Source organism: Phyllobates terribilis, unplaced genomic scaffold (genome assembly GCF_046119375.1).
Source record: "Phyllobates terribilis strain yellow unplaced genomic scaffold, ASM4611937v1 Scaffold_99__1_contigs__length_5935540, whole genome shotgun sequence".
Classification (NCBI taxonomy): domain Eukaryota; kingdom Metazoa; phylum Chordata; class Amphibia; order Anura; family Dendrobatidae; genus Phyllobates; species Phyllobates terribilis.
This window is the reverse complement of record NW_027362859.1, coordinates 2,512,878-2,526,660: the sequence shown is the minus strand read 5'-3', so window position 1 is coordinate 2,526,660 and position 13,783 is coordinate 2,512,878.

Below are 13,783 nucleotides of genomic sequence, written 5' to 3'. Positions count from 1 at the left end.
TCTGTTCCAGTCCTGCTGACCCTTTGGTAAGTCCATCTCTGATCTCCCCTCATCCACCCCAATCCCCCTCTTCCCCCTCTTCCCACTCCCCTGTCTTTTTACCCCTCTTCCCACCCCAGTGTCCCTGTTAATTCTTTTGCTTCTGTTCTCCAGCTCCAGTACCGGTCTCCTGCACCGGGCTCCTGGTCTCCTGCACCGGGCTCCTGGTCTCCTGCACCGGGCTCCTGGTCTCCTGCACCGGGCTCCTGGTCTCCTGCACCGGGCTCCTGGTCTCCTGCACCGGGCTCCTGGTCTCCTGCTCCGGGCTCCTGGTCTCCTGCTCCGGGCTCCTGCTCCGGGTTCCTGGTCTCCTGCTCCAGGTTCCTGGTCTCCTGCTCTGGGTCTTCTGTTCCAGTCCTGCTGACCCTTTGGTAAGTCTATCTCTGATCTCCCCTCATCCACCCCAATCCCCCTCTTCCCCCTTTTCCCACTCCCCTGTCTTTTTACTCCTCTTCCCACTCCCCTGTCTTTTAACCCCCCTTCCCACCCCAGTGTCCCTGTTAATTCTTTTGCTTATGATCTCCAGCTCCAGTACCGGTCTCCTGCACCGGGCTCCTGGTCTCCTGCACCGGGCTCCTGGTCTCCTGCACCGGGCTCCTGGTCTCCTGCACCGGGCTCCTGGTCTCCTGCACCGGGCTCCTGGTCTCCTGCTCCGGGTTCCTGGTCTCCTGCTCCGGGCTCCCAGGCTCCTGCTCTGGGTCTTCTGTTCCAGTCCTGCTGACCCTTTGGTAAGTCCATCTCTGATCTCCCCTCATCCACCCCAATCCCCCTCTTCCCACTCTCCTGTCTTTTTACCCCTCTTCCCACTTCCCTGTCTTTTTACCCCCCTTCCCATCCCAATCCGCCTCACCCCAGTGTCCCTGTTAATTCTTTTGCTTCTGATCTCCAGCTCCAGTACCAGTCTCCTGCTCCGTGCTCCTGGTCTCCTGCTCCGAGCTCCCGTCTTCCTGCTCCGGGCTCCTGTCTTCCTGCTCCGGGCTCCCGTCTTCCTGCTCCGGGCTCCCGTCTTCCTGCTCCGGGCTCCCGGTCTCCTGCTCCGGGCCCCCGGTCTCCTGCTCCGGGCTCCCGGTCTCCTGCTCCGGGCCCCCGGTCTCCTGCTCTGGGCTCCCGGTCACCAGCGCCGGTCTCCTGCTCCGGGCTCCCGGTCTCCTGCTCCGGGCCCCCGGTCTCCTGCTCCGGGCTCCCGGTCACCAGCGCTGGTCTCCTGCTCCGGGCCCCCGGTCTCCTGCTCCGGGCCCCCGGTCTCCTGCTCCGGGCCCCCGGTCTCCTGCTCCGGGCTCCCGGTCACCAGCGCCGGTCTCCTGCTCCGGGCTCCCGGTCTCCTGCTCCGGGCTCCCGGTCTCCTGCTCCGGGCCCCCGGTCTCCTGCTCCGGGCCCCCGGTCTCCTGCTCCGGGCTCCCGGTCTCCTGCTCCGGGCTCCCGGTCACCAGCGCGGGGCTCCCGGTCTCCTGCTCCGGGCTCCCGGTCTCCTGCTCCGGGCTCCCGGTCTCCTGCTCCGGGCTCCCGGTCTCCTGCTCCGGGCTCCCGGTCACCAGCGCCGGGCTCCTGGTCACCAGCGCCGGGCTCCTGCTACGGGCTCCCGGTCCTGAAAGAACAGAGAGGACTTTGGTAAGTAATCTGATCTCCCCTCATCCAACACAATTCCCCTCTTCCCACTCCCCACACATTTGTGCGCACATCCAGCAGCCGCCGAGTATTGATCGGTGGCATAGTTCACCAATCCACACTCGTGCTCGCTGTTTGCACCACATACAGTATTTCCTTTTTCCACACACTCTAAATAAAGTACTGACACACACACACTCTCAAAGAATTGACACACACGCAGCACATACATAACAAACAATGTCCAGCTCATCCCAAACTCATTATTCAGCGGAGGAGGCATACGCTATTCTTGCCTCCGACACTGACAGTGAGGGTGAGGATCCCACATTTCTTTGTTTTTCCGACTCCTCGTCGTCTTCCTCCTTCTCTTCTTCCTCCTCTTCCTCAGGTTCTGCTGGCCCGCCCCGCCGTCGTCGCAGGAGAGATGTTCCAGCGCCCCCCACTACTGAGCCTATATGGACTTCGCCCCCCGAAAATTATGAGCCGCTGATTCCTGATTTCGTAGCGGAATCAGGAATCAAGTTTGACACCACCGGCCTCACAGAAATAGACTTTTTCAAAGTCTTTTTCTCTGAGGATTTTATAAACCTCATGGTGGGCCAAACTAATTTATATGCTCATCAATTTTTAGAACAAAACCCCTCTTCATCATTTTCTAACTGGTCTCCTGTAGACGCAGTAGAAATGATGAAGTTTTGGGGCCTGATCCTTCTTATGGGGATCTTGAAGAAGCCCGAGCTTCGGCAATACTGGAGTGTTGACGTTTTGTATAACACTCCAGTGTTCCGAATGGTCATGCCCCGGACACGTTTTCAGGCCATCTACAAGTTCTTGCATTACCAAGATAATGCAAGGTGTCCTGCACGCGATGACCCGAACTTTGATCGTCTTTTCAAAGTTCGGCCGGTCATCGAACACTTCAACAACAAGTTTGGTGAAGTGTACGTGCCCCAAAGGGACATTTGTGTGGATGAGTCCTTAATTTCTTTTAAGGGGCGGCTTGGATTCCGGCAGTACCTGCCCAGTAAGAGGGCAAGGTACGGGATCAAGCTGTATAAACTTTGTGAGAGTACCTCAGGATACACTCACAAGTTTAGAGTTTATGAAGGGAAGGACTCCCGGATTGAACCCCCTGAATGCCCCCCTGTTCTGGGAGTGAGTGGGAAAATTGTGTGGGACTTGGTGCACCCACTGCTTGATAAAGGTTATCACCTCTACGTGGATAACTTTTATACAAGTATCCCGCTCTTCCAGTCCCTCTCTGCGCGACGTACCGCAGCCTGCGGTACTGTCCGCAAAATTCAGAAAGGCCTCCCAAAGACGCTAATTGGGCAGCTGCTCAAGAGGGGTGAGAGCAGAGCCCAATGTAGCGACCACCTGTTGATGGTCAAGTACAAGGACAAAAGGGATGTCCTTTTCTTGACCACCATACATGGTGATGGCAGCACACTCAGCACTGTACGAGGTTCCACTACACAGGTCGTCAAACCAGACTGTGTAGTGGAGTACAACAAGTACATGGGGGGAGTTGATCTCTCTGATCAAGTCCTCCAGCCATACAGTGCTTTGAGAAAGTCCAGAGTGTGGTACAAGAAGCTGGCCGTGCACATTGTACAGATGGCAATGCACAATGCTTTCCTTCTGTCACAATGTGCAGGCCAGACTTCTGCGTCGCACCTTCAGTTTCAGGAAACAGTTATCAAGGCCCTGATATTTGGCAGCGGTGACAGAGAGGGCCCCAGTACTTCTGGAATTGAAGGACCAAGAATTGTACCAGGCCAGCATTTCCCAGGGCAGATCCCTCACAGCGGAAAAAAAGGAAAGTCACAAAAGAGGTGCCGAGTGTGTTATAAAAGTGGAATACGCAAGGACACCATTTATCAATGTGACACCTGCCCTGACAAACCTGGCCTGTGTATGAAAGACTGCTTCAAAAGGTACCATACTTCGATGGACTATTGAATTAATTTCTGAAGTATAACAACCTGACGAACACTGCACAGCTGACGTAGTGTTCGTCAGGTTGTCATACATCAGTTGTGTAGTGTTCGTCAGATTGTCCTACACAACTGATGTATAACACTACATTACAAAATTCAAAAATCAACTAACACTACCAAAAAGGGGGCACTTGTTAGGCATTTCACTGTTTAGGCACATCAAGGGCTCTGAGAACATGACATGACGCCCGCAGACCATTCCATCAAAGTCTGCGTTCAAAAGCGTCACTCCTTCCCTTCCGAGCCCTTACATGCGCCCAAACAGTAGTTTTTTTCCAACACATGGGGTATATGAGTACTCAGGAGAAATTGCACAACAACTTATGGGGTGCAATTTCTCCTAGTACCCTTGTGAAAATATATTTTTTTGCATTTTTGTGGAAAAAATGTTTTTTTTTTATTTTCACAAGTCAACATTATGATTTTCTGAGAGGCACCTGGGGGTTCAATGGGCTCACCACACATCTATATAAGTTCCCTGGGGGGTCTAGTTTCCAAAATGGGGTCACCTGTGGGGGAGCTCCAATGTTTAGACACACAGGGGCTCTCGAAACGCAACATGGTGTCCTCTAACAAATTGGAACCATGTCGCGTTTGGAGAGATCCTGTGTGTCTAAACATTGGAGCTCCCCCACAAGTGACCCCATTTTGGAAACTAGACCCCCCAAGGCACCTATCTAGATGCATAGTGAGCACTTGGAACCCCCAGGTGCTTCACAAATTGATCCATAAAAATGAAAAAGTGTTTTTTTTTCACTTATTCAATTTTACGAATCAATTTGTGAAGCACCTGGGGTTCCAAGTGCTCATTATGCATCTAGATAGGTGCCTTTGGGGGTCTAGTTTCCAAAATGGGGTCACTTGTGGGGGAGCTCCAATGTTTGGGCACACAGGGACTCTTCAAATGCAACATGGTATCTGCTAACAAATTGTCGGCTCAAATTGTTAGCGGATACCATGTTGCATTTGAAGAGACCCTGTGTGCCCAAACATTGGAGCTCCCCCACAAGTGACCCCATTTTGGAAACTAGACCCCCCAAGGCACCTATCTAGATGCATAGTGAGCACTTGGAACCCCCAGGTGCTTCACAAATTGATTCGTAACAATGAAAAAGTGAAAAAAAAAAACACTTTTTCATTTTTATGAATCAATTTGTGAAGCACCTGAGGGTTCCAAGTGCTCACTATGCATCTAGATAGGTGCCTTGGGTGGTCTAGTTTCCAAAATGGGGTCACTTGTGGGGGAGCTCCAATATTTGGGCACACAGCGGCTCTCTAAATGCAACATGGTGTCCGCTAACAAATTTAACGCAAAATTGGCTCAAATTGTTAGCGACACCATGTTGCGTTTGGAGAGCCGCTATGTGCCCAAACATTGGAGCTCCCCCACAAGTGACCCCATTTTGGAAACTAGACCCCCCAAGGCACCTATCTAGATGCATAGTGAGCACTTGGAACCCCCAGGTGCTTCACAAATTGATTCGTAACAATGAAAAAGTGAAAAAAAAAAACACTTTTTCATTTTTATAAATCAATTTGTGAAGCACCTGAGGGTTCCAAGTGCTCACAATGCATCTAGATAGGTGCCTTGGGTGGTCTAGTTTCCAAAATGGGGTCACTTGTGGGGGAGCTCCAATGTTTGGGCACACAGCGGCTCTCCAAACGCAACATGGTGTCGCTAACAATTTGAGCCGATTTTCCGTTAAATTTGTTAGAGGACACCATGTTGTATTTAGAGAGTCCCTGTGTGCCCAAACATTGGAGCTCCCCCACAAGTGACCCCATTTTGGAAACTAGACCCCCCAAGGCACCTATCTAGATGCATAGCGAGCACTTGGAACCCTCAGGTGCTTCACAAATTGATTTATAAAAATGAAAAAGTGTTTTTTTTTCACTTTTTCATTGTTACGAATCAATTTGTGAAGCACCTGGGGGTTCCAAGTGCTCACTATGCATCTAGATAGGTGCCTTGGGGGGTCTAGTTTCCAAAATGGGGTCACTTGTGGGGGAGCTCCAATGTTTGGGCACACAGCGGCTCTCCAAACGCAACATGGTGTCGCTAACAATTTGAGCCAATTTTGCGTTAAATTTGTTAGCGGACACCATGTTGCATTTAGAGAGCCGCTGTGTGCCCAAATATTGGAGCTCCCCCACAAGTGACCCCATTTTGGAAACTAGACCACCCAAGGCACCTATCTAGATGCATAGTGAGCACTTGGAACCCTCAGGTGCTTCACAAATTGATTCATAAAAATGAAAAAGTGTTTTTTTTTTCACTTTTTCATGGTTACGAATCAATTTGTGAAGCACCTGGGGGTTCCAAGTGCTCACTATGCATCTAGATAGGTGCCTTGGGGGGTCTAGTTTCCAAAATGGGGTCACTTGTGGGGGAGCTCCGATGTTTGGGCACACAGGGACTCTCTAAATGCAACATGGTGTCCTCTAACAAATTTAACGGAAAATCGGCTCAAATTGTTAGCGACACCATGTTGCGTTTGGAGAGCCGCTGTGTGCCCAAACATTGGAGCTCCCCCACAAGTGACCCCATTTTGGAAACTAGACCCCCCAAGGCACCTATCTAGATGCATTGTGAGCACTTGGAACCCTCAGGTGCTTCACAAATTGATTCATAAAAATGAAAAAGTGTTTTTTTTTTTCACTTTTTCATTGTTACGAATCAATTTGTGAAGCACCTGGGGGTTCCAAGTGCTCACTATGCATCTAGAAAGGTGCCTTGGGGGGTCTAGTTTCCAAAATGGGGTCACTTGTGGGGGAGCTCCAAAGTTTGGGCACACATGGGCTCTCCAAACACAACATGGCGTCCGCTAATTATTCAAGCAAATTTTACAATCAAAAAGTCAAATGGCGCTCCTTCCCTTCCGAGCCCTGCCGTGCGCCCAAACAGTGTTTTTTCCCCAAATATTGGGTATCTGCGTGCCCAGGGGAAATTGCACAACAAATTTTGGGGTCCATTTTTTCTTGTTACCCCTGTGAAAATAAAAAAAATTGGGTCTAAAGTAACATTTTTGTGAAAAAAGTTAAATGTTCATTTTTTTCTTCCACATTCAAAAAATTCCTGTGAAGCACCTGAAGGGTTAATAAAGTTCTTGAATGTGGTTTTGAGCACCTTGAGGGGTGCAGTTTTTAGAATGGTGTCACTTTTGGGTATTTTCTGTCATAAAGACCTCTCAAAGTGACTTCAAATGTGATGTGGTCCCTAAAAAAATGTTTTTGTAAATTTTGTTGGAAAAATGAGAAATCGCTGGTCAACTTTTAACCCTTATAGCTCCCTAACAAAAAAAAATTTTGGTTCCAAAATTGTGCTGATGTAAAGTAGACATGTGGGAAATGTTATTTATTAACTCTTTTGTGTGACATATCGCTCTGATTTCAGGGATTAAAAATTCAAATTTTGAAAATTGCAAAATTTTCAAAATTTTCGCCAAATTTCCATTTTTTTCACAAATAAACGCAAGTGATATCGAAGAAACTTTTCCACAATCATGAAGTACAATATGTCACGAAAAAACATTCTCAGAATCAGGGGGATCCGTTGAAGCGTTCCAGAGTAATTACCTCATAAAGTGACAGTGGTCAGAATTGTAAAAATTGGCCCGGTCATTAACGTGCAAACCACCCGCGGGGCTTAAGGGGTTAAATCTCAAGGTCCACAAGGTCTTATATCCAGCTTGTATACATACTTGCTATCAACAGGCTTAGATCGGAACCCTTTACAAAAAATAAGTGGAGACTTCTAATTCCGAATATGGGGGAGGAGGAATGGGAGGAAGTTTTGGAGTCCCCGTCCTTTGTCTCCCCCTCCGTCAATAATAAGCTGATGCAGCTATATATTATTCATCACCAGTCATACCTCACACCCCTCAGACCATATCAAATGGGGCGTTCCTCTAATTCAGAATGTTTACGATGTCATACCATAGATTCTGACTTTGTTCATTTAATTTGGGACTGCTCCATTATTGGGTCCTTCTGGCAGGAAGTAACCTCTTTATTATCTTCCTTAGTATCCATCCCAATTCCATGTGATCCATTGATTTGCCTTTTTTGGGGTAATGGAGGATGATGCCTGGGATCATTATATTAAGATTTTTTTTTATAGAAACCTTATTTTTGGCCAGGAAATTGTTGGCACTGAGATGGATGGGCAATACACAGCCAACATTGCCATCTTGGATCGCACTGGTTAAACTCCATCATCCCATTCGAAAAGATAGTATACCAAAACAGAGGTTATCCATTAAAATTTTCCAAAATATGGGACTATTGGAATTCTTCGTGTCTTACGGTCTCTACTTAGGCAAAGGGTTTGAGGTGGGAGAGTAAATTTGAAAGGGGTGTGAGAATAAATAGAAAACCACAAGTTATAAGTGACAAAGAGTTTGCTTATAGGGGCAGACATTTAGATCCATATATATTACGATGAGAGTCAATCTGAGCATGGAAAGGATAAAGACAGCACAAGTTTGATAAGTTGTGGTTGAGGGTTCAAAGTTTGGATTGTGTCCTAATTAGGAAAATACCCTTTTTTTTCTCCTTTTTATATAAATCCAGAAGATGCGACATCCACAGGGCAAAGAAATTATTTATATGCATGCGATAACCCATCCGACCAGTTTATTTTAATGTGTTCTCATTGATGTAAGAGATGTAAATCTGTGTTGATGTGATGTCTCTGGATGCTTTCTATTACCAAATGCAATGTATAATTGTTTATAAAATTGTTTAATAAAACAAATTAAATTAAAAAAAATAAATAAAAGCACTCAATCTCCCGTTCCATGCTTCTGCTGTTCCAGCGGTGTCAGCAACTACCTTTTTGGTGGCTCACATAGGCTTGTTACATCACACGAGCCCTGTGCCCAATCAGCTTCACTCTTCCCATCTTTGAACGTATTGAACATCAACAGGAAGCCAGGGCTGCAGCTGCTTTCTGACTTACTCAGGATGTTGGATTAGTGCGAAGGTGGGGACAGTGGCACAAGCACTGATTGGGCGCAGGGGTCATAAGACGTAACAACCTCACATGAGCCCCGGGAATGCAAGTGCCGATGCCGCTGGAACAGTGGCGGCATGGGAGATTAGTTTAGGTGTTTTTATTTTAACAGGATCAAACATGAGGAATGAGAAGGGGTTGTCCAAGTAGTGAACAATCCCTTTAAACATCAAAAATCCCACACAGAGAAGCCATTATCATACCTAGAGTGTGAAATATGAATTACTGGAAAATCGTATTTTGTTGACCATTAAAAATAACTCAGACAGGGAGAAACTATATGTGTTATTGACAAATTGTAAAGAAATGTAAAAGTGGAATAGGGTCTTCTTATCCACATTAAAAGGTTGATAATTAAAGGTAGAACCACTCACCTTATGAGGCTGTGTGAGACAAAACCGTTATAGATCCTGAAAACCAGATGCAGCAGCTTCCATGAGACGGTAGATTTATGTAGCAGGATTGGAAGTGTTTTTGCGCTCTCTGGAATATGACACAATTAGTGGTATGATAAAATTGTAGGTTTATTGTCAACGCGTTTCAGAGTCCACTGACTCCTTCAGTACAGCCATACATAAATAATAAGGTAATACAGACGTACATGATTTCAATACAGAAAAATTATAAAAAGACGCTTAGAGCAGAGGGAGGGGTATGTACAGTCACATGTCAAAATACTGTGTATCACGTTATATACTTGCATATTTATTGTAAAATGAAGAGGAAATACATGTGTTTAACTGTCCTGAAATTAAAAATAAAAAGGGTTAAAATAAAGTGGATAATCAAAAAGTGTCTATTTTAAAGTGATGCGCTCACAGAGATATGATCCCAGTGCTGGTGAGAAGGAAAAAAAGGGGGGAGGTTGCCACAAACTGACTTACAGTATGTGTTGTGCTATATCCCAATCACATTTGACAGTGTGTCGGTGGATAATGCTGATATATACAACGGGTACGGAAAGTATTCAGACCCCTTTAAATGGCGCCAGGTCCCAACACGCCTGTTGGCATACAGCCTTCATCAGGGAAGGGGGGAAATATTTTAATTAAAGCAGTAGGCCCCCGGACGGGAACACATCAGAAACCCGATCGAGATTCCACCCGCAGTTGTTAGGGGCACATGACAGCTGATCAGATCAGTGGTCATGTGTGGGAAAAGATGCAGGCTCAGCACCGGAGTCTGCATTAAAAAGGGGGAAGCGACCTATGACGTACCTGTACATCATAGGTTGTAAAGGGGTTAAATATCAGCCAGGACCACCAATAGTAAATGGCCATATATTAAATTGAATCCGGAACATGAGCGGCGCATGTAGCCAATCCAAAACCCCGAGGCCAAGTCATCCGAGGGGCTGGTGTAGATGACGTGTGTTCACGACCACATGATGAGTCACATGATCGGGAGCCAGTCACGTGATCCGCTCCAGGCTCAGATAGACGCGGCAAGTGACACCGCCAGTGGGTCCGAAAGACTCCTGCGCCCATGCCGGGAACGTGCAGATAATATAAAGAAAGGTCCGGGGTCAGAAAAAGGATGGTAAATAAACCAACAAATATATACATGGAGACATACTGAATTAAGAACAATTGTTTTACAGAGGTTATGAACAATTATAAATACAAGAATTCCCATATACACATAAACAGTAACACATATGTTGTGTATAAAGTGAATATTATTACATAAAAAATATGGATAAATCACATCGTAAAACAAAAAAGTGTTAAAGTTATGTGAAAGGTTATAATTTTGTAAGTGAATGTGTAAATGTATGGAAAACATGATTCGTGTACATACATGAAATACCTATAGAAATAAAATGCATTCAGAATTGTGTCTATATAGAATACAAATGTACATATATACACAAAAGCACATATGACAGAATTAGTTGTCTATGAATAAGGTGCATGAGAAATAAAGTGCAATGTGAAATATAATAAATATATATATATATATATATATATATATATAGAATATGTACCTAAAGTTACACATGCAAACATATTAGGTGTGTACCCAAGAACAATTCTTATATGCATAAAAAACAATAGAATAAGAGGGATAAGTAGATTAATGTATATACGGGTCCGCTTAAATGGTCTTAAATATCCAGGAAAATCAGACTGAAATATTATTATTTATATAGCGCCATTGATTCCACGGTGCTGTACATGAGAAAGGGTTACACACAAAATACAGATATCACTTACAGTAAATGACCTAACAATGATAGACTGGTACAGAGGGAAGAGGACCCTGCCCTTGCGGGCTTACATTTATAGGATGGTGGGGAAGGAGACAGTAGGTTGGGGGGTTGCAGCAGCTCTGGTGGTGGTGAGGCGGCAGCGAGGTCATTGCAGGTTGTAAGATTTCTTGAAGACATGGGTTTTCAAGTTCCATCTGAAGGATCCGAATGTGGCAGATAATCAGACATGTTGAGGCACAGAATTCCAGAAGATGGGGGATATTCGGGAGAAGTCTTGGAGGCAATTGGGTGAGAAGCGAAGTGTGGAGAAGAAAAGGAGGTCTTGGGAGGACCGGAGATTACATGAGGGAATATATCGGGAGATTAGTTCAGAGATGAACAGAGGAGAAAGGTTATGGATGGCTTTGTAGGTCAGTGTTAGTAGATTGAACTGGATACGCTGGGCAATTGGGAGCCAGTGAAGGGATTTGCAAATAGAGATGAACTATAAAGAATAGGTTTTAGCTTACAAATTTTGTTGTAAAATACTGACCAAATACTGAACATGTGAATGTGGCCTTAATCTTTGTATATGGATTTTCAGTAACAGCACGGTCATCTGCGGAGGTTCCCCTATACCTATGATTAGGCTGTGCCACCGTAATTGTACACACAGTTACTTGGTGTAACGCTAGTGGATGTGGACCCACAGCGCCACGGGCCGGGCTTACCCTGGAGGGGCATAACCAGGTGTCTACCAGGTCTTCACTAGAGCCTCTGGTGGAGAGGATAGGATGGGCTGCTGGTAGACATCGGGTACTACTCAATGGTAGTCCCCAGGACCGCAGCAGCTGGTGGAAGAGTCGGAGACATGAGTGCGAGGTATAACAGGAGCAACAAACTGGACACTAGCAGAGTGAACTGCCCAGCAACCAACATTCAGCAGAGAGCGGTGGGTGGAGCTGCCTAATATAGGACCTGCCTAATATAGGACCTGCCGGCATGGTAGGTGAACAAATGTAATATTATTGTCACACAGCCAAATGGTGAAGATACGAGGGAAAAACCTCGAACACACGCGGCTCCGCTCCGTACACCTCGTACACATGCGGCTCCACTCCGTACACCTCGTACACGCGTGGCTCCGCTCTGTAGACCTCGTACACACGGCTCCGCTCCGTACACCTCGTACACACGCGGTTCCTCTCCGTACACCTCGTACACACACGGCTCTGCTCCGTACACCTCGTAAACACACGGCTCCGCTCCGTACACCTCGTACACACGATGCTCCGCTCCGTACACCTCATAGACGCGCGGCTCCGCTCCGTACACCTCGTACACACACGGCTCCGCTCCATACACGTCGTACACACGTGGCTCCGCTCCGTACACCTCGTACGCACACAGCTCCGCTCCGTACACCTCGTACACACGTGGCTCTGCTCCATACACCTCATACGCACACAGCTCCGCTCCGTACACCTGCGGCTCTGCTCCATACACCTCGTACACACGCGGCTCCGCTCCGTACACCTCATAGACATGTGACTCCGCTCCATACACCTCGTGCACACGCGGCTCCGCTCCGTACACCTCGTACACACAAGTCTCCGCTCCGTACACCTCGTACACACACGGCTCCGCTCCATACATACACGGCTCTGCTCCGTACACCTCGTACACGCGCGGCTCTGCTCCGTAAGCCTCGTACACGCGTGGCTCCGCCCTGTACACCTCGTACACACGTGGCTCCGCTCTGTACACCTCGTACACACGTGGCTCCGCTCCGTACACCTCGTACACGTATGGCTCCGCTCCGTACACCTCGTACGCACACAGCTCCGCTCCGTACACTTCATACACGCGCGGCTCCGCTCCATACACACACGGCTCTGCTCCATACCCCTCGTACACACGTGGCTCCGCTCCGTACACCTCCGCTCCGTACACCTCCGCTCCGTACACCTCGTACACACATGGCTCCGCTCTGTACACCTCGTACACACATGGCTACGCTCCGTACACCTCATACATGCGCAGCTCCGCTCCGTACACCTCGTACGCACACAGCTCCACTCCGTACACCTCGTACACACGCGGCTCTGCTCCGTACACCTCGTGCACGCGCGGCTCTGCTCCGTACACCTCGTACACGCGCGGCTCTGCTCCGTACACCTCGTACACGCGCGGCTCTGCTCCGTACACCTCGTACACACGCGGCTCTGCTCCGTACACCTCGTACACACGCGGCTCTGCTCCGTACACCTCGTACACACGCGGCTCTGCTCCGTACACCTCGTACACACGCGGCTCTGCTCCGTACACCTCGTACACACGCGGCTCTGCTCCGTACACCTCGTACACACGCGGCTCCGCTCCGTACACCTCGTACACACACGGCTGTGCTCCGTACACCTCGTACACACGCGGCTCCGCTCCGTACACCTCGTACACACGCGGCTCCGCTCCGTACACCTCGTACACACACGGCTCTGCTCCGTACACCTCGTACACACACGGCTCCGCTCCGTACACCTCGTACACACATGGCTCCGCTCCGTACACCTCGTACACACGCGGCTCCGCTCCGTACACCTCGTACACACGCGGCTCCGCTCCGTACAGCTCGTACACACGCGGATCCGCTCCGTACACCTCGTACACACGCGGCTCCGCTCCGTACACCTCGTACACACGCGGCTCCGCGCCGTACACCTCGTACACACGCGGCTCTGCTCCGTACACCTCGTACACGCGCGGATCTGCTCCGTACACCTCGTACACACGCGGCTCTGCTACATCTACACTGTAAACCCCTCCTGACCCCACACATAAACTTCAGCTCATCCAGCACCATGACAACCAGCACAGCAGAGTCCTGCATCCACTGAGGCCCCTGATCATGTGACCCCTGACTCCTCCCCTCCT